Raw genomic sequence first — 24,923 nt, 5'->3', positions numbered from 1 at the left:
GAAGGTGATAAATGCTATGAAAAAATAAATAAAGCAGTATAGGGAGATGAGGAGTATTGGATGGGGTACAGCTTTTAATTATGCAACATAGTTCTTTTTAAAGCACTTAAACTATAATTAATACAGTTTGTTTCCCCTCTCATTTCAAGTTTAACTCCTAGGCACCTGCACATTTAATAAAAAGCAACTTATCAACTTGTTTTAAAGAGTGAAATCTTGTTTCTGTAATGTAGAAATACCCTTCAAGCAATAATGCAACAAAGTAAAGCAAGCCTACACATATACAAAGACTGCTGTTGGATGCAACTCTGTTGATAAACCCTAGCATTTCCCTGACTGAGCAATGGTACTTTCTTAACCAGTTGTGGGGAGCTGAGAGCTGAGCAGATGTAGACAGAGGGGGGTATAGGGAGGTGGTAGAAACCGAATTTTAGAGAGCTACACAGTTGATGTGTAGGCTGAAGCAGCATCAGCCTCTCATTTCTAGGTGCACTAAAGAATAATCTCTTCAACAGATACTATGAATAATAAGAACAACACATTTCAGTTGGGACATTTGTTCAGCATAGAGAAGAGGCAAAAATAAAAACACAGCTTGCTGAAGAGGCAACTTGTTCCAACTTAATTTTGCTAGGGACTATGGACATAGCCAAAGAACTTTTCTTCAAAGGAAAGGTTCCTTTTGTCTCTCTGGGGAAATGTTCTAACACAGTATATCACACTCCAACTGCACCATACCTTACAGGGATTGAATGAAGCCTAAGTACTAAAATCCTTTGTAAAGCACTTTAGTGAATGCACAGTAACACCTGGCAAGACACGTTAAAACCAAGATATGGATTCTTCATTAATCCATTGGTTCCACTTTCTGTTGAATGAAAGAGGTCTGGGAGAATAAGATAAGTAAAAGCCAAACCAGTACCTTCACAGCTCAGAATTAATGTTTTCACAACAGTAAAATCATTTCCAGCTGAATAGCTGGGTAATACAGAAGGCCCATTCAGGAACCCAGGAAATGTGACTTTTCCATTGCTATACTGTGACCCAGGATGAGCTGTCTTCAACTTTTCATAGTCCTGATACCCCCTTCCTTTTAAAAGAGATTAAGTCCTATCCTTTACATAGTTAAGTGATAAACGAAATGCCAATGGTAGAAGTACTTTAGCTTTTGGAAGGAAAGAAGAAATTTAAGCTATGATTAATAATACTTATGCTTCTCCTCTGAAGCAACAGGATGTTGTCCAAATCATTTCAATTCTGCAAGTGGCATAAAATCTGATTTTCACTCAGATCAGCAACTGATCCTTAAAACCACTTTGTTGAGTGCAAAGAATTAGTGATTGGTCATAGAAACCTTGCTTTTTAAATCTGCTGTAATATTCAGTTGATCTTCCACTAAAAAAGAGAGAGAGAGAGAGAGAAACAGGTAACACTTTCCCACCAAACAGCACTTAAAGAAATCCTCAGTTCTGAATTTATAACTTATAGTACTTCTTTAATCACAACCCGACTTTTAAATGGGATTTCAGGGCCGGCCCCGTGGCTTAGCGGTTAAGCGCACGCGCTCCGCTGCTGGCGGCCTGGGTTCGGACCCCGGGCGCGCACCAACGCACCGCTTCTCCGGTCATGCTGAGGCCGCGTCCCACGTACAGCAACTAGAAGGATGTGAAACTATGATGTACAACTATCTACTGGGGCTTTGGGGGAAAAAATAAATAAATAAATAAAATTATAAATTGGATTTCATGTCGGCCAACAGCTCTCATCATTAGAGTACGTACAGCCCAGTGTTAGAAGACGGGTTTGCTTTGGTAACAGTTCTTTGGCTTGGCTATCTATAGCTAGCCCACATATGAATGATTTGCATATACTGTGGGGCCAAAAGACACCAACAAAGAAGACATGCCAGGAGGAAGAGCAAGTTTATTTATGATTTACTTGGAAGCTCTCAATCCTCCATAGGTTCTCAGCGTAATTAGGTAACAAGGGTCAAGTCTTAAAACAAACTTTCGCTAGGATACTAAACTGAACTGAACTTTTCTAGGTCCAGTACTGAGTTATATACTACTTTTGATGATTAAGAAACTAACTGTAATCCAAGCTCGTGGTTATCTTGCCTACCGGTCTCTTGAATGACCAGAGAAAAAAATCAAATCTCTAATCAGTTTTTTCAGCTAGAAAATCCCAATTAAAAAGGAGAGGAAGTTAAAGCTATTACTTTAAAACGTGGCCTTGGAAATATCTTTGGACTTTACCTGTCTATACTTTGCCTGTTTGCACTTCTGCATGAATAATCAAGAACTGACTGTAGTCTCTGATCAGGAATGAATCCTTAATTAGAGTTCTGTCCATATGTTGGTCAAGATGCCCTCTGCCCTTTCAGCTAGGCTGAAATGTAACAAACTCAGTCCATGACTGATTTTGATCTAATCAGCCAATGCTCCCTCCCTGGGATCCATCAGCACCAAAACATAATAAAACTTCAATCTGGCCTTTCCTTTACATGTCTTTTATTCCTCCAACACCTCATCCTAAGTATTCCTCCATCCCTTGATTGATAATGGCATCTTGGTCTTTGGATTCCCTTCATGACTAAAGAAATAAAAACAGTTTCTGAGGGTAGAGACAGGAAAATTTCAAATAATTTCATATGGAGATCCTGAAAGGAGTTCTTGGAAAAAAGAATTGAATACATTAGAAATTCAGAGAAGGGAAGAATTCAGAGACCTTGGCTCTGGGCCTGACTAAATCACCAAGTTATTGAGACATTCTCAGGACATTCATTTTCCCCACCTCTGAGAAATGATGAGACCACTAAGAGACTGCTTATTTTAATTCACTGGATAAAAACTAATCCAAAAGTAAAAATATTTATGTTAACATTGGAACTGATTCTTGGGCTGAAGAAACTCTTGTCTTAATCTTTTGTGAGTTGTTACATAATTATACCCTACAACCCTACATTTAATTTCAAAGTATAATACATACTCAAAGTACCAAAGAATTTCTTTAAATCAGGCTCAGGCTTTCTATTTTTCTCTTCTATTACCATATATATTTACAAGTAATGAAATCTCTAATTAAGCAAAATTCTAAGATCTGGCCAAACAAAAGGACTGTCCAGTATTCAAAGAATGCTAACATACAGAACAAAGATGGGAGGGAGGAAAGTCCTGGATTCTAAAAAATAAATGAGCAATTTGAGTGTTTGGTTTAAAAAAACAAAACAAAACAAAAAGATGGGTTAAAAGTTTATATCTAAAGGCAATTCTGTTTTGAATGGCCCTAACAATCCAATAATAAGTGCAGTGTCAAACACAGTCAGGGCAATTAATTCACTGGACTCTTACCCTTTCACTGCCAGTGAACAGCTCTGAGGATAATCTCCTTCACTCTCCCAGGGCTCAGTTGGAAGATTCATTATTTATGCCCTCAATTGTTTACTCTGTCCTATTTTTCCATCCATCCAGGCCCAAGGGCAGCGTTATCACTGGCCTGTTTCCAAAATGAATGTGTTAGTTCACTGCCTTACTAGTTACAAAACCAAAGATAATCAAACACAGTGGTATCTTAATATGGGAGGGCAACCCCACCCACCACTTGTTCCAGGAGAGAAGTTAATGACAATGCTGACCCAGGTTACCAAAAGCCAAAGCAGCTTAGAAGGATGAAGTGAGATCCATACATCATTTTAGTCTTTTTTTTTTTTTGAGCCACTGAGCAACATACAGGTACATCCAACAAGGATTCTTAAAGGGCAGTATCATTATAAAGGCAGCTCTGGCCTTCACCAAGAGCAGACCTGTAAACTACTGAGGATTAAACTGATTGAGATGCACTTTGCCTAGCAACCATTCATTAGGAAGAGTCCAGGAACTCACCACCAATCAATTCCACATCCTCATCTGAGCTGTAAACAGATAACAGACTCTACCAAGTCCTCTACTCTCTGGATTCAGACTCAAAGCAAACAACTTCCTCAAAAGATTCAGCTTCCAAGAGTCAACCCCTGGGGGAGGGGGCTGTGCTTAAACACACAGAATATTGTATCAGATACCTGACTGACAAAGCTGAATAGCAAAAACCACTACCAGCCACATCTCCATATGAATGCATTCACTGTCTCTAAATAAGTCTCTCACATGGTCTTTTTTGCCTCTAATATTTTCTCACCTTGAGCAAGCTTCTCCAATTCCAAGCCTTACAACACTCAAGCTGATATTATGAGAGTCAAACAACGCCAAGGGTCCAATCTTTCCTTCACCTTCTCAAGGGATCATTTTATACTTCTGATGTGAACAGGGGATTGGGTTTGAGTCTCCCTTTAAAGAGAACATAGGGCCCTTTTTCTTAACATATTCTAAGCTGTGACTCAGAGAAATAAGCAGGATGGATAAAAACAGATTGCTAAAGAAAATTAAATCAGCTACTTTAACCTCAGCAGCACCACGTTCCCTCAACCTAAAAGATTATGGGAAGTCATAGCTTCATATAATTGTTTCCTTGCAGAGGACCAAATTTGAGGATTTCCATCCCCCTTAAATGATTATTTGGAGATCAGTGCAGATACACCTATGATTAGTTCTATACATAGCCTTTTGTCTCCTGGGGAAAATTCTTTGGGGAAATCACTGCACCATGCAAAATACTGACTACACAAATCAGTCAAAATAGAAACATAAAAAAATTAAGCAAGCAAAGTGTAATATAACTTTATAAAGCTATATTAACTGCTCACCGATGGGTAGACCAAAAAAAAAAAAAACCCACCTACGATATCAAATAGCAGGACAACTTGTTTTTTGGTAGAAGCAAGCTGAAGTGGTATATGCTTTAATATGGCCTCCAAGTGGTTTTTTTTGTCACTTCCTCAGCTTGCTACAGCTCAGCCATCAAAGTGCACTTGTTTTATACACTACCTAGCTGTCAAAGCTTCAATCAGTGATGTTTAATAGTTCATTCTCAGTAACAAGTTAGGTAAGACAACATCTGGGGGATCCTCTTTGCCCTTAATTTAAACATGAGTCATGGAGTCTTAAAGGATAAATGGGGGGCCGGCCCCGTGGCTTAGTGGTTAAGTGCGCGCGCTCCGCTACTGGCGGCCCGGGTTCGGATCCCAGGCGCACACTGACACACCGCTTCTCCGGCCATGCTGAGGCCGCATCCCACACACAGCAACTAGAAGGATGTGCAACTATGACATACAACTATCTAGTGGGGCTTTGGGGAAAAAAAAAAAAAAGGAGGAGGATTGGCAATAGATGTTAGCTCAGAGCTGGTCCTCCTCGGCAAAAAAAGAGGAGGATTAGCAAGGATGTTAGCTCAGGGCTGATCTTCCTCACACACACACAAAAAAAGATAAATGGGTAATAAACTAAAAATCCAAAATTCAACATAGGTTTACCGTGAATCTACTTTTTTGCAGAATTCTATACTAAGGCTACTTGAGATTAAAAAAAAAAAAAGTATAGTAAGTTCCCTCATTCCTAGTAAGTTTCCACAACTGAGATGTTTTCCTATCCCATCATCCCTAGTCTTTACAATGCTTGCTTTCACCTCAAACTGCTCCTTATTGGTTAGAGATCCAATAAGTCAATGCAAAGAAAAAACACTAATCCAGCTAAAACTGTAAGACAGCTCCAGCATATCAATTTTGTATTCAAAACTGAACTCCAGTTAGAACAATTTCTGGGAACCAAACCTGGACTAAGAAGAACGAACTCTCAATCATTTCAATTAATGTTTACCAAAGCGCTGCCAAAAAATTGCCATTTATCCCTTCTGGCATTCTAGCTCTTTACTAATCAACATTAAGATAAATCTGATCCGAACACCTTTGGTTGAAATGCCGAGTTAAATCAAGTTTACCATGAACACTGGCACTCAACATAGACAGACCCGCCCCACCCCGTTTCCAAGATCAGAAATTTGGGGTTTTCTATTTTCAATTGATAACTTTCCTCTCAATGAAAAACCTATAAAGAGGTTCTTGATTTTGGCTGAAGATGAGCTCCGCATCCTTCAGAAAGAAGGGATCCACAAGTTGTAGTAGCAAAGAAACTCAAAAGAGATATACATAATTTAAATTGTAATGTTACAACCATCCAAATTCATAAAGTTGGGAGGGGGGGCTTTAAAAATAAACGAATTCCGGCCGGCCCGTGGCTTGGCAGTTAAGTGCTCGAGCTCTGCTGCTGCCGGCAGGGGTTCGGATCCCGGGTGCCCACCGACGCACCACTTCTCTGGCCATGCTGAGGCCGCGTCCCACATACAGCAACTAGAAGGATGTGCAGCTATGATGTACAACTATCTACTGTGGCTTTGGGGGAAAATAAATAAAATTATTTAAAAAAATAAAAAATAAAAATAAACGAATTAAAGAAAATTCATCTGGACATTTTAAGTTTGGCTTTCGTTTTTGACGACAAAAACTAATCCCTCTGAGAATCTACGGATATAAGAAATATATCAACGGAGAAACAGAAAAGACTTAAGTTTCAGTAACGGCTAAGTTTTCTCACTCTAGCTAGGTTTCTCCCACAGGGCTGAGTACTACACAAAGCCAGCGACAACGTACTCCGAGAGAGACTTTAGCAGAGTTAATTGCTAACAACTATCAGGATTTCCTTTAACCACCATTTGACGGGGGCTGCTCCCTCTTTCCTCTACTACCTCCTTCCTTTTCAGATTGTTTTTGCTGATTAAGGCAATCCCAAGTAGGAAAATGGTGAAGACAGCCTTAATGAGCACGGATGCAGTACAGTTCCAAAACCTCACTCCTAGCCTGCGTTTTTTTCTTTTGCGGTTTACTGCATCAGATGTCACACAAGAAAGGGCTCCTCTTTTCTTCTCTGCTCATTTTGCTACGCGACCGACATCGACACATCAGTAAAAAGAAATGAGTCCTGAATCTCCTTACCCTGCTGCAGGGGTGAGATGAAGGCAGGGAAAGAATAATGAGGGGTACAATTAAAAAATCAAAATTGACGGGATGTGGAGCTCTTACTTCCCATGCCGTTCCCCCTTTTCTCACAAGGTTAAGTCGACTGAAGTCGGGGTTGCGTTAGAAAAAGCACACACACCTTGAGCCCTGGAAGGGAGGTGAGGTTCGGTCCGCAGCGCTCGGAGGGGCTCTGGGCTCCGCCCCGCCGGCCTGGGGCAGCTCAGCCCTCCTTGCCCCCTCCCCGGGAAGATGGATGAGAAGGGGCTTCTAGCGGTCTTGGCAGAGGGAGGGGGAAGCGGCTGCTCCGGGTGCCAGGCTCTCGGAGCGCAGCACTCCGCGGCGCGCCGACACCCCCTCCCCCAGCCGGCCGCCTCTCGCTCCGCTTCGCCGCCGGAAGCCAGCCCCGCCCCCTCAACTCCATCCCAGCCCTCCTCGAGCCCCCTCCCGTCGACACAGCCAATGGCGAGCCAGGGAGCCAGCAGAGCGACTCGCCAAGCAGCCAACTGGGGAGGCCCACTGGGAGGTCAGCCGCCGGAGATAGGCCAGATACCCGCGGCCCCGGCCCCAGCGCGGCTCCTCTTTGTTAGAGCTGCCCCCATCTCTCCTGGCTCCCACCCCAAAGCTGGGAGCCAAGCATCCCGCAGAGGAGCCAGGTGATGCCGCGCCCCTTCTCCCGCTCCCTTGCCCACTCTCTGCCTGGATACTAAGAGTGACCCCCATCCAGGTGGTACCTTCTAGAGTGCCTCAGACTTCCAGAGCAATAGCCACCAGGAGACACCTGACAGTAAAAAGACGCTCCCCAGGCCTCTCTGCCTCGCCCTTCTTTTCTCAGACTAATGAACTGCACTCCCTCATAACCATGCATTGATTTAGGTTTGCATATTAGATGACCTGTACACATTAATCCACCCTGTCTGAAACTCCTGCTTCCAGTGACGCAGAAATTAAGGGGGGGGGGCGCTTATTCGGAAAGTATATATCTGGAAGTTGATGGGGTGGGAGAAGAGGGAATACATCAAATCACCTACAAAAAACAGACACCAGGAAACACACAGTTGGCTCCAACTCACCTCAGATACAAGACACCTACATCCAACTAAACCACTCCCTTAACAGGTTTCAGTACAATCAGGAAGCAAATTCTAAGTCTTGTTCAAGTCATATACCTAATATTAGAAAAAAACTCAGCAACCGCCAGGGCTCCGCATAACTGGCAGGTTGCATCAACACTTCAATCACTAATGCCAACGTTAAGGGCATAAAACTGCTGGGATGGAATATGCTAAAGATTGTAAGATATTTCCTTAGGCCTAGTGGTGGAGCAGTACATGGGGCTCATTTAAGAAAAATAAATAAAACGGGGATCCGGGAAGGCAAGATATTACCTATATTGTCATTTTTGCCTACAGAGTTCTTGCAACTGATTTTAAATATCTACATCACACTGCTATCCCACTTAGTTCCTCCACATACTACTACAATTTTTAAAAAACAACAAAATACTTTAAACTTAAGTAGCCCTTTTGAGATATTGTGGTTTATAAGAAATATATATATATTTGGTCATTCAGATGACCAAAATAGATTTCTCAGATATATCTGGTCTTCATCCATAGTTCCTGGCTCACAGCTCCCCAAACCCTTGGAATCTGCTGAAGCAATAAGAGCAATGGGAGCATCTTTTGTTTTAATATTTGGTGTCTTGCCTCAGTTCCTGAAAATGCTTGAGGGCCATAAAGGTGCAATGGGTGTTCAGTTTACATTAATGAAGGTGACTTTTGGACCCCACCCAAGGGTGGGGGCTGGTTGCCAGGAGAACCAGCCACATGAGCAGAGGATTGGAACTTTCAGTCCCACCTCCTGATTTCCGAGAAGGGGAGTGGAGCTTGAGGTTGAATCAATTGCCAACAGCCAAACTTAGGCAATCACTACTACGTAATGAAGCCTCCATAAAGACCCAAAGGTCAGCTCATTGTGGCTTTTATTGTTGGCCCTTTTTTTCCGGAGAGCTTCCACACTGGAGAACCATAACACTTCCAAGTGTCAGCGAGCCGGGCCCCAAGCTTCACAAGGGCAGAAGCTTCTTTGTTGGAGACTTCACCCTACCTATCTCTTCATCTGGCTGTTGATTCGTATCCTTTAACATCCTTTTTAATAAATCGGTAATCTAGTAAGTAAACGGGTTTTCTTGCTGTGAGTCATTCTAGCAAACTAATCAAACCTGAGGAGGGGGTTCCTGGGAACATCTGATTTATAGCTAGTTGGCCAGAAACACAGGTAATAACTTGGGCTTGTAACTGGCCTCTGAAGCGGAGGGCAGTCTTGTGGGACTGAGTCCTCCAGGTTGATAGCATCAGAACTGAGTTGAGGGCCTGCCTGGTGGCGCAAGCGGTTAAGTGCACGCTCTGCTGAGGCAGCCTGAGGTTTGCTGGTTCAGATCCCGGGCGCGCACCGACGCACTGCATGGCAAGCCATGCTGTGGTGGCGTCCCATATAAAGTGGAGGAAGATGGGCACGGATGTTAGCCCAGGGCCAGTCTTCCTCAGCAAAAAAAGAGGAGGATTGGCAGATGTTAGCACAGTGCTGATCTCCTCACAAAAAAAACTTGAGTTGAATTCTCAGACACCCTGGTGATGTCCAAGAACTGCTTGTTGGTGTGGGGAAGTCTACACACAGAGACACACACACACACACGAATTGGATCCAGGAACCCTTCGCACTTTTCTTTTGTGGAGCTCAAAGCATTTCATATATATAACCTCAGTCTTCTTGAAAGATGGCATGCCCATTTTAAAGCCAGCTCATTTTTCTAACCCACATTGAAAGACTCTGGCTTTTAGACAGAGAAAGACAAACACAGTATGACCTCTCATATGTGGAATATAAACTAACACATGGACAGAGAGAACAGTTTGGTAGTTACCAGGGGGAATGGAGTTGGGGGGTGGGCACAAGGGGTGAAGGGGCGCATTTATATGTTGACTGACAAATAATAATGTACAACTGGAATCTCACAATGTTATAAAGTATCATGACATCAATAAAAAAATTTTTAAAAAAAGGGGGCCAGCCCCGTGGCGTAGCGATTAAGTGCACGCACTCCGTTGCTGGCGGCCCAGGGTTCGGATCCCAGGCGCGCACTGACGCACCGCTTGTCAGGCCATGCTGAGGCGGTGTCCCACATAAAGTGGAGGAAGATGGGGAGGGATGTTAGCCCAGGGCCAGTCTTCCTCAGCAAAAAGAAGAGGATTGGCATGGATATTAGCTCAGGGCTGATCTTCCTCTCACACACACAAAAAATGATAAATAAATAAAAGACTCTGGCTTTGACAGATTTATAGAGGAACTTAATTGGTGCCTCACAGGTTAGCTTTTATTAGGTTCCATATGAAAAGAACCAAACGTGAAAATTTTTTATTTTAAATCTTGCCCACAAAAGTGCCGGATTACCTAGCAGTTGAGTCCAGTCCCTCCTCATCTTTTGACCTAAAACAAAAATTTTCAAGAGCACAAAAGTTATAACTCTCCTCCACATCATTTAGCAACTCTCTATCATTTTCCATATTAAAATAACTAAATAGGGCCGGCCCCGTGGCTTAGCGGTTAAGTGTGCGCGCTCCGCTGCTGGCAGCCCGGGTTCGGATCCCGGGCACGCACCGACGCACCGCTTGTCCGGCTATGCTGAGGCCGTGTCCCACATACAGCAACTAGAAGGATGTGCAGCTATGACATACAACTACCTACTGGGGCTTTGGGGGAAAAATAAATAAATAAATAAAATTATTTTAAAAAAAAAACGATTTAACTGGGTGTCCCATATTTTAAAAAAAATAAATAAATAAAAATAACTAAATACTTCAAGAAGTTAGCGTTTAAAATAGCTGACCTAAAAGGTACTATTTATGTCTAAGGAAAACTTCTGTGCCAGTACCTTCCTTCAGATTCTAGCCTTCTTGATACAGGCAATATTTTTGTCTTTAAGGATTACATAGAAACTAAAACTCAAATCCTTCCAAGATCACTCATGCACCAATTAATCTGCCAAGAAAAACAAACAAACAAACAAACATAACAGTCTCGCATTATCACAAATGTTCTCGACAACCGACAACCGGATAATTCAGACAAAACTTCTAATATCCTCTTCTAAAATATAAACAGGGAACTCTTGGGGGGTTTCAAATACCTTAACTGAAATTAAAAAGTCAAATTCATCTTGCCAAAAGTATCTATATAGTCCAAGAAACCACAGAAGAATTACAACTGTTTAATAACAGTTTAATAAAATTCCTAAAGAGGAATTCAAGTCCAATTTCTTTTCATGTCCCTCAAATGTACTCTTTATATCTTATTACCACTACCCTAACAGAGACCTTTACCATGTCGGTGGGGGTAACTATACCTTCTTTCTAGTCTCCCTCATTCCACATACCACTGCTTTCATCCATCTGCTCTTCTTAAGAACTACAGAGGGCTGGCCCCGTGGCTTAGCGGTTAAGTGCGCGCGCTCCGCTGCTGGCGGCCAGGGTTCGGATCCCGGGCGCGCACTGACACACTGCTTCTCCGGCCATGCTGAGGCCGCGTCCCACATACAGCAACTAGAAGGATGTGCAGCTATGACATACAACTATCTACTGGGGCTTTGGGGGAAAAAATAAATAAATAAAATTATTAAAAAAAAAAAGAACTACAGAAACAGTTCCATTTATTGCACATTTACTAGGTGCAAGGCCCTGTATCCAGAATTGTATATATATACATATATATACATACACATATATAATAATTATTACATATATTATTATTTCATCATCATAAACCTATGAAATAGATATTTCCCCCATTTTCAGAGACAAAGAAACTGAGTTCCAGAGAGGTTGAACAGTCTGCTCTAGGTCACACAGCTAGTAAATGGAAAAGTCAATATCAGAACTTGAGTCTTCCTGGCTCCAAATCTAATACTCTTATCCACTAAGCTATATCATGGTTCTTTGGTGCCTACGTCAGCCAGCCAAGTTTCCACTCTACGGCTGTTATACGTTCCATAATCTGGCTCTATCCTGTTATCAAACTTACTCCCGACCTTTCCTCAGGATGTCTTCCCAACATCAGACAGACTGATCTGCTTGCTCAGTGTCTGTGTATCACGTTCATCCATTTCTACTTTCTTGCCATGACTTGTGCTGTTACAACCATTCCATTTAAATCCTACCCATTCTTCAAGGCCCAGCTCAAATTCCACCTCCCTTGTGGAGCCTTCTTTGATACTGTCAGCAATGACTCCTTTTCTGAACTACTACACAATTTAGTACTTAATTGTTCTGTTGTCTAATATGTGATGTGTCTTCCTAATTTAGATTGTAACTCAGAGCTTGTATTATAATTGCCTTTATATCTTCTCCCTTCCCAATTTTGCATAGTAAGGCATACATGGTAAAGTCCTCAGTAAATATTTAGACCAGTAAACTTTATAGCAAAAAAATGGTCCAAATCACGTAAATGACCCAAGTTCTCATAACAGCCACCAAAGCTGAAATCATTAATAACTCTTCATTCATTTTCAAGATAGAACAAATAACCAACTTATAACTCTGCCACTACTGACTTAAGTACTTACCCACTGTCTGTCGGCTTCAACAGTATTATGGACAAACTGAGAGGAGGGGCTTCAAGAGGGCTAGTCACGTTTCTTGATCTGGGAACCAGTTACATAGGTATGTTCAATTTGTGGAAATTCATTGAGCTGTACACTTATATGCACTTTTCTCTATGTATATTTTATCTCAAAAAGTTTAAAAATATCAAGTTTCAGATTATATTATAAAATAATCACATCTAATTTTTAAAGCACATACAAATACTATCTTCGTCTGTAGGTCCAAGAAAATATCTGGAAGTATACACACCAATCTGTCAACAATAGTTACTACTGAGAAGAGGGTAGAGAGGAGTGAAGGAGAGAATGTTTTCTATATGTTTTATCCAATCTTTTAAAAAATAAAAAACACATTAATTTTGTAATTTTAATAGATTAGCTGAGTAGTGGAATTACAGGTTATTATTTTTTACAGTTTTTAAACTTTCTATGTTGAAAATGTCTTTTACGGGCCGGCCCCGTGGCTTAGCGGTTAAGTGCACGCGCTCTGCTGCTGGCGGCCCGGGTTCGGATCCCGGGCGTGCACCGACGCACCGCTTCTCCGGCTATGCTGAGGTCGTGTCCCACGTACAGCAACTAGAAGGATGTGCAGCTATGATGTACAACTATCTACTGGGGCTTTGGGGGGAAAAATAAATAAATAAAATTATTAAAAAAAAAAAGAAAATGTCTTTTACAATCAGTAAAAGATATTAAAACATAAAATAAACACATCCTCTCTCATTAATGGAAGGAAAATATCAATGAGCTGGACTGAAAACTAGTTTAGGTAACATCCATCCAGTCTGATCACTATTTGCACTTCAATATTTCTCTTTTTTTTTTGCTGGGAAAGATTCAGCTTGAGCTAACATCTGTTGCCAATCTTCCTCTCTCTCTTTCTTTTTTCCCTTTCCTCCCCAGAGCCCCAGTACAGAGTTGTATATTCTAATTGTAAGTCCTTCTCGTTCTTCTATGTGAGCTGCTGCCACAGCATGGCTACTGACAGATAGACCAGTGGTGTGGTTGTTTGCCAGGAACCGAACCCAGGCCACCAAAGCAGAGTGCACTGACCTTTAACCACTAGGCCATCAGGGCTGGCCGTGCACTTCAATATTTCTTGAATACTCTATTTTGCAAATTTCCCAAATGACATTTATAACAAGCAAAAAAACAAAAATGGGGCCTTTGACACTTAATTTACTCCAATCAAAATAAATAAACAGGGGCCAGCCCAGTAGCATAGTGGAGTTGGCGCACTCCACTTCGGTGGCCTGGGGTTTGCAGGTTCGGATCTTGGGGGTGGACCTACGCACTGCTGATTGGACCATGCTGTGGCAGGCGTCCCACATATGGAGTGGAGGAGGATGGGCACAGATGTTAGCCCAGGGCCAATCGTTCCTCAGCAAAAAGAGGAGGATTGGCAATGGGTGTTAGCTCAGAGCTAATCTTCCTCACAAAAAAATAAATAAATAAAATCAAAAGAAATAGTTTTCAGTAGAACAAAGACAAAACAATAACAACGATCTATCCTGAACAGAAGCTGAATACTATTAAAAAGGCATTTTCCCCATAAAGACCTGCTACATGACATTTTACAGAATTCAAACACCCTTGAGACAGAACACAGACTTTGATAAGAAACCTTATTCCTGGGCCCGGCCCCATGGCGTAGCGGTTAAATGCGCATGCTCCGCTGCTGGCAGCCCGGGTTCGGGAGCTCACCGACGCTCCGCTTGTCAGGCCATGCTGTGGCGGCGTCCCATATGAAGTGGAGGAAGATGGGCACGGATGTTAGCTCAGAGCCAGTCTTCCTCTGGGCCGGCCTGGTGGCGCAAGCAGTTAAGGGCCAGTCTTCCTCAGCAAAAAGAGGAGGATTGGCGTGGATGTTAGCTCAGGGCTGATCTTCCTCACAAAAAATAAATATATATATATATTTAAAAAAATAGAAACCTTATTCTTCACTAGACTTAAAGAGAACAGCAGGTCTGAGCAAACAAGTATGAACATTAAAAAAAAAAGGCAATGCCTTGAATTACTATTTCAATGTAGAAAGGTATTTAAGTTTTTTTTTAACTGGCTGCACTTTCTCTTTCAGACACTAGAGGGAAGTGTAAAATCCATTCACTGTATCCTTGAGAATTAAATTTATGCATTCATTCACTCACATCACCACATATTTATTGCATCCCTATATATCAGGAACTCTATTAGACCCCACAGACAAAAAGATGAATAAGCTACAGTCCCTGTCTTTAAACTGCTTATTCTACTGAGGGGAGACACACTAGTTTAAAAAAAAAGGGCGAACTACACACAAGAATGCACATGAGAACCAAACCCCAAGTTTTGCAAGACTGTGAGTTTGGGGCAGGACAGAAGGAGAAGCATTTCTGGCAGAGGGAGAAAAAAACGTGTCTATATAATAATTCACACTACCCAAACCAGCTTATCCAACCTGGCTTATTCTTCTACTCACAACCTTCCCCACCTTAATCTAAATGGAAATAACCTATACCTAAGGTATCTTTAAACCGTTATCTATAACAAGTAGAAGCGCTGGGGCCGGGCCTGTGGCATAGCGGTTAAGTGCGCGCACTCCACTGCTGGCGGCCTGGGTTCGGATCCCAGGCGTGCACTGACGCACCACTTGTCAGGCCATGCTGTGGCAGCATCCCATATAAAGTGGAGGAAGATGGGCATGGATGTTAGCTCAGGGCTGATCTTCCCCACAAAAAAAACAAAAGTAGAAGCGTTAACGGGTGTGGAAGACTTGCTAGAATATCTAGTTGGCTAGGTTTCAAAATCAATGGTACACAGTTTAAAAAGCACAAGGGGCCGGCCCAGTGGCGCAGTGGTTAAGTTTGCACACTCCGCTTCGGCGGCCCAGAGTTCACAGGTTCAGATCCCAGGCGCAGACCTATGCACTGCTTATCAAGCCATGCTGTGGTAGGCGTCCCATATATAAAGTAGAGGAAGATGGGCATGGATGTTAGTCCAGGGCCAATCTTCCTCAGCAAAGAGTGGAGGATTGGCAGCAGATGTTAGCTCAGGGCTAATCTTCCTCACCAAAAAAAAAAAAAAAAAAAAGCACAAAGGTAACAAATACAATTGGAGTTAAGACTGCTTACATGATAATAAAATTTTTCATTTGAAATAAGGATAAATTACACCATATGCCCCTGAAAAGAGTGTGTCAGTGATAAATGATTAAGTAGAAGTTTCCTAGATGTGCTCTGTCTTACATAAATTAAGTTTCCCAAGTTAGGAAATACAGTACTCTGACAATTAGCTTTCACTGATGCCTTTGAAAAAGCCTCTATAAAGAAACATCTTGGGGCCGGCCCCATGGCTTAGCAGTTACGTGCGCGCGCTCCGCTACCGGCGGCGCGGGTTCAGATCCCAGGCATGCACCGACGCACCACTTCTCCGGCCATGCTGAGGCCGCATCCCACATACAGCAACTGGAAGGATGTGCAACTATGACATACAACTATCTACTGGGGCTTTGGGGGAAAAAAAAAGGAGGAGGATTGGCAATAGATGTTAGCTCAGAGCTGGTCTTCCTCAGCAAAAAGAGGAGGATTAGCATGGATGTTAGCTCAGGGCTGATCTTCCTCACAAAAAAAAAAAAAAGAAAGAAAGAAACATCTTGGTTGGCCAATCAGTCCCATACCTAAATAATTCGAGCCTACCTAGGAAAGACTAAAACTACCTGATAAACCAGAATTAAAGCCAAGTCACCATAATAACTATGGAAACATATGTGTGGTGCATTTTTCCCTAATCCTCAAAGACTGTTGCATCTTTTGCTATGGTTTGGGATGTCTGGATTGTGTGTGTTGCGGGTAGGGAGCTGGAGAGAACGGACAAGTTGTTAACTTCTCATACTAATGGGGTAGCGCATGGTAGAAAAAGTAAAAGCCAACATCCTGAAAAAGTTTCATAGACACACACAAAATGAGACAGCAAACTTGTGAATCAAGCATGATTTGGCATCTTTAAATGCAGAGCCAATTCTCTTCTAGTGCCAAAGCCAATGGCTTCCCCTGTAGATAAAATGGCACAGTTCCTGAAAAAGCCCTGGCCGCTGTTTCCCCACAATCCTATAATCTGTCAGAAGACAGAAAACAAAAAGAAGGCTTTGCCAGCCAGAAAAAGCAAATTATAACCAACACAGAGCCAACACTTTACTTCAGACAGAAGGAGCTTTTCTATGCATCTTTGGAAGGAGAGAGACAAAAGAAACTTACCGTTGCTCAAACAACCAAGGCAAATATTTTAACCAAATACCATCTTGGATAAGCATTGACACAATAGTCTGCTTTCTCACTTCTTCATAGCCTTAAAGAATATTTACAGGGGCTGGCCCCGTGGCATAGTGGCTAAGTGCACGTGCTCCACTGCTGATGGCCTGGGCGCACACCGATGCACCACTTGTCAGGCCATGCTGTGGCGGCGTCGCACATAAAGTGGAGGAAGATGGGCATGAACGTTAGCTCAGGGCCAGTCTACCTCAGCAAAAAAAAAAAAAAAAAAGAGGATTGGCATAGATGTTAGCTCTGGGCTGATCTTCCTCACCAAAAAAAAAAAAAGAATATTTACAACATGTATGCAAAAGAGTTGATGGCCACAAAATACAAAGAACTTGTATAAGTCAATAATAAAAAGACAAATAACCAAAGGGGAAAATTTCAAAGGGCATAAACTAAAGTAGTCGCAGAAGAAATACATAAGGTCAAATATTACATACATTCCATACTGTTAGGAAGTGGTGGAAAGTTCCTTCTCCATAGAGTCCTAAAGGTACTGATAGTACCTTTGAATTGATAGTACTGCCAACTGCAAAATTCCAGAGAAAATTTGGCTACTCAGAATGAAAAAACAAAAAACAAAAAAAGATAAGGTACCTAAAATCATCACACTGCACACTTTAAATATCTTACACTTTTGTCAATTATACTTCCAAAAAACTAGGAAAAAAAAAAAGATGAGGTGCCCAGCATAAGCAATACATTCCTAAAAGTATTCAGGATAGAAGCTTTGTGAAATATCTACTCTGGAAAGGAAACTATTAAGCAGAACGGATAGAGGTAAAGTGCAAATCAAATCCAAAGGAACTAAAGTAAGAATATAAAATGACCTTTGACCTGTGAACATAAACAGCTGAAGCCAATCCCTGAGTCTACAATGAACAAGGCAGATGATAGAAGCAAATAACAGAAAGTCTTAATACAACCACAGAGGTAAAAATCTCCAAGAAAGTAAGTTTACTCACCTGTCTTGGCTGTGGAAGCAGGCCATTCAGGGACCCCTTTTCCAGTTACCAAATGCATAAGAAAAGAAAACAATGCCTGGGTGGGGCAAAAGCAAGTACAGTCTTCCCATCAAAGAAGAAAAGAAACCTAAGCCTTTTACTTGTCCTTGATACAAAGAGCTAATGGGTTGAGGGAGAACTCAAATTTCAGAAAAAAGATTCAATTCCAACCTATGGAAAGCTAAGAACTTCATGTCACTTTGTTCTAAAATTAGCAATACACAGGTCCCTACTGAAAAAACAATACACAAGATCCTAACTGAGCTGTCAGCAGGGTAAAGTTCTGAGCATGTCAGCAGACTACTGCTTAACCATTTCATTTTTCCCTTACCGGTTTCAGACATCAAAAGAACCACATCCCAATTTTCTTCTATTGTTAATGCCACTTCAGAGGCTGAGAAAATTTAGTTCATGAGATTCAAATTTCAAGCATTTTCTAAGTACATTATAGGTAATGATGCCACTGATTCTATATTTAGACTCAGGTGTGGAACAAGGAGTGCTAGCTAGCTTTGCCTGAAATGGCACCATGTCCCTCCTCAAAGCCTGATTGCAACCATCACCTAAGCCTGCATTAAAGTGTCTGTATGGTGCCAACTAAAATATATTAAAATGTTTTTTCAATACTTTTTTGTGAGTGGTTCTATTGATTAGCTGTGATGCTTTAAATATAGATAATAAAGCACCCCCACTACTCCTTTAAAAATTCAGCATTGTAACTGGCATGGGGTGGCATTCATACCCTCACTTGAACCAAAAAGCCAAGATGGTAAAAACTCTTGTGATATAAATCCTCTAAAAGTGATATTATAATAAATATTTTGGAAATATTCTCTTTAATAAAAAGTTGTTTCATTATAGTTCCATAACCGTCACATTCCAGAAATTAGGGTAACAATATCTTTTCCCAAATCCTGAGCTATTTTTTCTTCAAATAGTATTTATAAAAATATATCACTTTTCTCCAAAGGAACTTAAGGCCTCTAACAGACAGCATGTTGCTAATTTTCACAACATCCTAATAAAGAACTATTATTTAGCGTTTATATCACACTTTAACTTGCAAAAGTGTTTTACAATTATTTTCATTAGTAGTCATGCCTCACAACCACCCTCTGAGCTAAACTGGTCCTGTTATCCTCATTTGACAGCTGAGAAAACTAATGCATCATAAGGCCAAGGTCAAGCCAGTCTGCTTTCCAATCCCAGGGAACTAACGCTTAAAACCAGTCTCCTTCACTCACCAGTGTATCTGTATGCTCACAACCCTAGTTAAAGTAGGTTTTTAGAGAACAGGAATCTACCTAAAATGATGGTACAAAAACATTAAAAGATTATAACACTTCAATTAAAATATATAACCACATTGGAATACAAATAAGTAAGGTTTTAATAACAATGACACAGGAAGTTTTCAGAAATTAGCTTCCAAAACCTCACTGTCATACAAAAAAAAGATCAAATGCTTCTTCATCTCATTTTTCCCCCCAATCCACTACAAGCATACTTCTACCTCCACCACTATAATGAATGGGTCTAGTCAAGGTCACCAATAAGCTCTAGGTTGCCAAATCCCATGATAGTTCTCTGTTCTTACCTGAGACAGCATGCAGTACAGTGGTCCACTCTCTCCTTGAAACATATTCTTTACTTTGCTTCCATAACATCACTTTCCTGGTTTTCCTCCTACTTCGCTAGCTGCTCCTTCTCTTTCAGAGCCACAAACCATTCCTAGGTGACCTCCTGATTGAATTCCATGACTTCAAATTCTAACTACATGTTGATGGTTTCCACACCCAGACTTCTCCCAGGAATGCCAGGCTTTTCTAACCAACTATCTTACAGCTCCAGTTGGCTGTCTAACAAGCATGTCAAACTTGACCAAAACAGAATTCTTCACAAATAGGTTCTGCCACAAGTCTTACCCATCTCAATAAATATCATCACCATTTACCTACCTAGTTGCTCCAGCCAATAATGTAGAAGTTAGCCACAATTCCTCTCTTTGCCTCACTCTCCTTGGCTGCTGCCAATCCCTGTCAACTTCATTTCCAAAAGATATCCCAAATCGGTCCACCTCCCTAGAGCTCTTCTACCATCACCCCAGTCCAAGCCATCATCAACTCTCGTCTGAATTAGTACAAGAGCCTTATAACTAGTCGTCTTGCCTCCACTCTTGATCCCCCTACAATCCATTTCTACAGAGTAACTAGAATACTCTAATTATAAATCAACTCACATCATATCCCTGCTTAAAAACCTCCAAACGAAACACATTACTCTAGATTTCAAATCTCAATATCATCTGGCCTCTGCCTTCTTGCACCACTCTCCCTCTCACCCACCATATTCAAGCCACAATGGCCTTATTTGTGTTCCTCCAGTATACCGAGGTCATTCCTTCTTAGCTTTGTGCTGAGAATGTTTGATCTGCTGATCTTTGTATCCTCCTAGATCTTAAACGCCCACACTCTCAGAGAGGTAATCCCTATTCTTCCAATTTAAAGTAGCTCATCATTCATTCTCTACTGCATCACTCTATTTTAATTCTTTGAATAGTATTTATCATTAACTGATGTTTTAAAAGTTATTTGTGGGCCAGACCGGTGGCGTAGTGGTGCAGTTCATGCGCTCTGCTTCGGTGGGCCAGGGTTCACAGGTTCAGATCCCAGGTGCAGACCTACGCACAGCTTATCAAGCTGTGCTGTGGCAGGCATCCCACATACAAAGTAGAGGAAGATGGGCATGGATGTTAGCCCAGGGCCAATCTTCCTCAGCAAAGAGGACAACTGGCAACAGATGTTAGCTCAGGGCTAGTCTTCCTCACCAAAAAAAAAAAGTTATTTGTTGCCTATTTACCCTTACTAGAATGTAAGTTCCATAAGAGTAGGGACTTTGTCTCACTTGTTTACTAGTGTATTGCTAGTGCCCAACATATACTAGAAACCCAATAAATCTGGCAGGCTTAGTTGTTAGGTGCTGAAGTTAAAAAGGTAAAAAAGACATAACTCCCTACTGACAAAGAGCTCACAATCCAGTTGAGGAAACAAAACAACATTTAAATAATGTATGTCATGCCAACAGGATAATAACATGTCAGAGTAGACCAGCAGCAGGAGTAATTAATTCTGCCTTGGGAAGTGGGAAGACTTCACAGAAGAAATGAGCTATGACCTAAATCCTAAAGATTAATTAGTAGATTCACCAGATGATTAGTTATGTTTGTCTGTCTGTCTGTTTTGGAGGGAGTGTCCTTGGAGGAAAAGAAAATAGCTTGAACAAAAATATAATGAGGAAAGGAGGAAGGAAGATGGAATCAAGCATCTGCTATGTGGGTAATGAAGGGTCTTAAAGGGAAAGGGCATAAGCAGTCTTACAATTTAGGAATATCAGTAGTTTTACAATTTAGGAACATCAATTTATAAACATCACTCTTACAGGGTAGCCTTACAAATTAGGCGGTGTGGTGGATCGACTGAAGGAGTGATAAGACTTGAGACATGCAGACCAGTTAGGAGGATACTGCAACTGTCCAAGTAAGAAATGAAAATGATCTAATCCAAGACTTTGGCAATATCGTCAGAAAGTAAAAGGCAGATTTAGGAGACCTTCAAGGTTAAAATCAGACCTAGAGATCAACCAGATATGACCAATAAGGGAGAAGGAAGAACCAAGGTCAAATCCAAAGTTTTTTAATTTAGGCAACGTGTGGTTATTGATATCATTCAACTAGGCAGGGGCTCTAGAAGGTTTAGATTTTGTAGGGAAGACTATGACTCCGAGGTGCCTATGGGATGTCCAGGTGCGTTTTGGAACTACAGGCCTGGATCGAGAGCGAAAGTGAGAGCAAGAGGGAGCAAGAGAGACACAGAGAGAGATTTGAGTTAAATAGAGAGATTTGAAGGATGTGTCTATGTGTATAGTGAATTATATTACCCTGTGAAAAATTAAAAAAAAAAAAAAGGTAGATAAGAACAGAATTCTTGAGAACACCAATATTTAGGGATTGAAGAGAAGAAAAGGAGATTAAGAAGGAATACAATATAAGAGAAAAACCAAGAGTGGACAGTATCACAGTTTAAAGAAGCAGAGAGGGGCCGGCCCAGTGGTGCAAGCCATTAAGTGCACGCGCTCCGCTGCAGCGGCCCGGGTCCGCTGGTTTGGATCCCAGCGGCGCATCGACGCACTGCTTGGCAAACCATGCTGTGGCGGCACCCCATATAAAGTGGAGGAAGATGGGCACGAATGTTAGCACAGGGCCAGTCTTCCTCAGCAAAAAAAGAGGAAGATTGGCAGATGTTAACACAGGGCTGATCTTCCTCACAAAAAATAAAAATAAAAATAAAGAAGCAGAGAGGAAAAATAAACTAAGGACTGGGGCCGGCCCCGTGGCATAGCGGTTAAGTGTGCGTGCTCCGCTGTTGGCGGCCTGGGTTTGGATCCCGGGGGCACACCAGCGCACCGCGTGTCAGGCCATGCTGTCGCGGCATCCCATATAAAGTGGAGGAAGATAGGCACAGATGTTAGCCCAGAGCCAGTCTTCCTCAGCAAATAGAGGAGGATTGGCATGGATGTTAGCTCAGGGCTGATATTCCTCACAAAAAAATAAATAAATAAATAAAATAAAATAAGGACTGAAAAGTATCATCTGAGTTTGACAATTAGGTCATTGAGCAAAGCAATTTCAGTGGAGTGGTGGGGACAAAAATCAAATTATGTGCTTGAGGAATAAAGAGGCTGTAAGAAGGTGAAGAGAGCAGGGGGAAGACCACTTCTATGAACAGGAGAGAAAAAGAGAAGTAACTAGGGGCAGGATGGGGACAGCAGGATGGGGACAGAGTTGGGGAAAAGAAAGAGACAGCAAGACTGATGATCCAGATGAAAGAGAAATAGTGACGCAACAACATCACAGAGGGATTAACAGTATATGGAAGAAAGGAAAGGCCAATACAAATATGAATACCAGTAAACTGTGCAGGTGTGGAAGAAAGAAGTAAAGATAATTTCCACTTGACAGCCTTTGAGAAAAAGGTAGGGGGAGAATAATATTAAAGGACTAGAGATTAACTAGATTAACAATTTACCAACAGGCAAAATTTAGGGGAGATGCAAGAGCCTAACCAGACACCCAATGAGTGGAATGATCTTACTTTATCAAATAAAAGTCCTTATTTAGAAATTTGAGATCTGGTGGAAAATCAGAGTAGTTGTGGAAAAAAGAGCAGAGTAGAGACATGATCCAGAAACACTAGCAAATAGTTCAAATTACCTCTCATGAGAAAGCAGTAGCAGAGGGAAGAGGATGGATGCCAAGCAGAGGGGGAAATGCTGTTAATCAATATTGGACCTGGTCCAGCTGCCTAAAAATCATAGCCAATTTTCTCAATGTCTTCCCAAATCTGAAAATTCCACACTCACCTGGAGGCTATAATACAGAACTTGCAAGAACATTAAAGATGTCTCCTGTCACAATATTCTGAGTGTCCAAGCTTCAGTCCATTAAGTAATTCCTGGGAAAACAGATAGCTTGGCTAGCCTTGGATGAGATCCACACGTCCCCCAATTAACTTGATAAATCTTACTAGTGAATACTTTTTCATTTACTGAAGTGGAAAACATTTCTTTAGGTAACACAGCAGTGTCGTAGGATAGGAAGAGGAGAGTGGAAAGGAAGAGGAAAGCTAGTAGCATCATGCTTGGCAATAAGCAAACCAACAAATAAAGTAGAAAGTATTCTTGAAGTCTTAAGAATCAGAGTACAGGGCCGGCCCCGTGGCTTAGCAGTTAAGTGCGTGCGCTCCACTGCTGGCGGCCCGGGTTCGGATCCTGGGTGCGCACCGACGCACTGCTTCTCCGGCCATGCTGAGGCCGCGTCCCACATACAGCAACTAGAAGGATGTGCAACTATGACATACAACTATCTACTGGGGCTTTGGGGGAAGAAAGAAAGAAAGAAAGAATCAGAGTGCACAACTGCATTTCAAAGTAAAATAAAGAAATTCTAAAGGATCTAAAATTTCCACTCAGAGACTTTTCATAATGTACCTTTTAAATTATTTAAATTATATTCAAAAAAGAAATAAAATTAAGTTAAAAAATTCAAATATATTTGGGAAATTACATTTTTGGAATTCTCTCCCTCTTCCGCCCCCAGACTTTTAAAATTTTACACAATAAAATTCATTTTTTAGTGTTCAGTTCTAAGAGTTCTCATAAATGCATAAACTCATGTAACTACAACCAAAATCAACATACAGAACAGTTCTATCACCCCAAAAAATTTCCTCATGCTACTCCTTGGCAGGAAAACACTCCCCCTACTCTTTTTTTTTTCTTTTCTTGGCAGGGGAATATTCGCCCTAAGCTGACATCTGTTGCCAATCTTCCCCTCTTTTTCTTCCCCCCACCCCCACAAAGTCCCAGTACATAGGTATGTACAGTTGTAAGTTCTGGTTCTTCTACGTGAGCCACCGCCACAGCATGGCTACAGAGTGGTGTGGTTCCGTGCCCAGGAACCAAACCCGAGCTGCTGAAGTGGAGCGCACAGAACTTGAACTGCTAAGCCATCAGGGCTGGCTCTCCCCCTACCCTTAACCTGAGGCAATCACTGATCTGTTCTCCACTGTCCCTATTGTCTGAGTTTTCTAGAATGTCATATAAATTCAATCATATAGTGAGTAGCCTTTTGAATTTGGCTTCTATCATTTACCATAACCCATGAGATTTATTCATGTTATTGCGTATATGAGTATTTCCTTTTATTTATTTATTTTTCCCCCCAAAGCCCCAGCAGATAGTTGTATGTCATAGTTGCACAGCCTTCTAGTTGCTGTATGTGGGACGCAGCCTCAGTGTGGCCGGAGAAGCGACCTGTTGGTGCGCGCCCAGGATCTGAACCCAGGCCACCAGCAGCGGAGTGCACGCACTTAACCACTAAGCCACGGGGCCGGCCCCGAGTATTTACTTTTTATTGCTGAGTCATATTCCACCATGTGGATATATCACAGTTGGTTTATCCATTCTGAAGT

The 24,923-nt window shown here is 41.7% G+C and overlaps 1 protein-coding gene across 2 annotated transcripts in view; it reads right to left on the bottom strand.

Moving 5' to 3' along the window:
* Nucleotides 1-24,923, bottom strand: part of FAM222B (family with sequence similarity 222 member B) — a 68,745-nt gene that overhangs the window by 30,460 nt on the left and 13,362 nt on the right. Inside the window, exon 1 of one of the 2 annotated variants that reach the window (XM_058560244.1) lies at nt 7,083-7,262. The exons of the other annotated variant lie outside the window; for it this stretch is intronic. The gene's annotated coding sequence lies outside the window, so the exon portion shown is untranslated. Of the gene's footprint in view, nt 1-7,082; nt 7,263-24,923 lie in introns of those variants that run through there. 2 annotated transcript variants of the gene reach the window in all.

Source organism: Diceros bicornis, chromosome 18 (assembly GCF_020826845.1).
Source record: "Diceros bicornis minor isolate mBicDic1 chromosome 18, mDicBic1.mat.cur, whole genome shotgun sequence".
Taxonomy (NCBI): domain Eukaryota; kingdom Metazoa; phylum Chordata; class Mammalia; order Perissodactyla; family Rhinocerotidae; genus Diceros; species Diceros bicornis.
The sequence above is the reverse complement of the archived record's forward strand: the minus strand, read 5'-3'. Positions and strand labels throughout refer to the sequence as shown.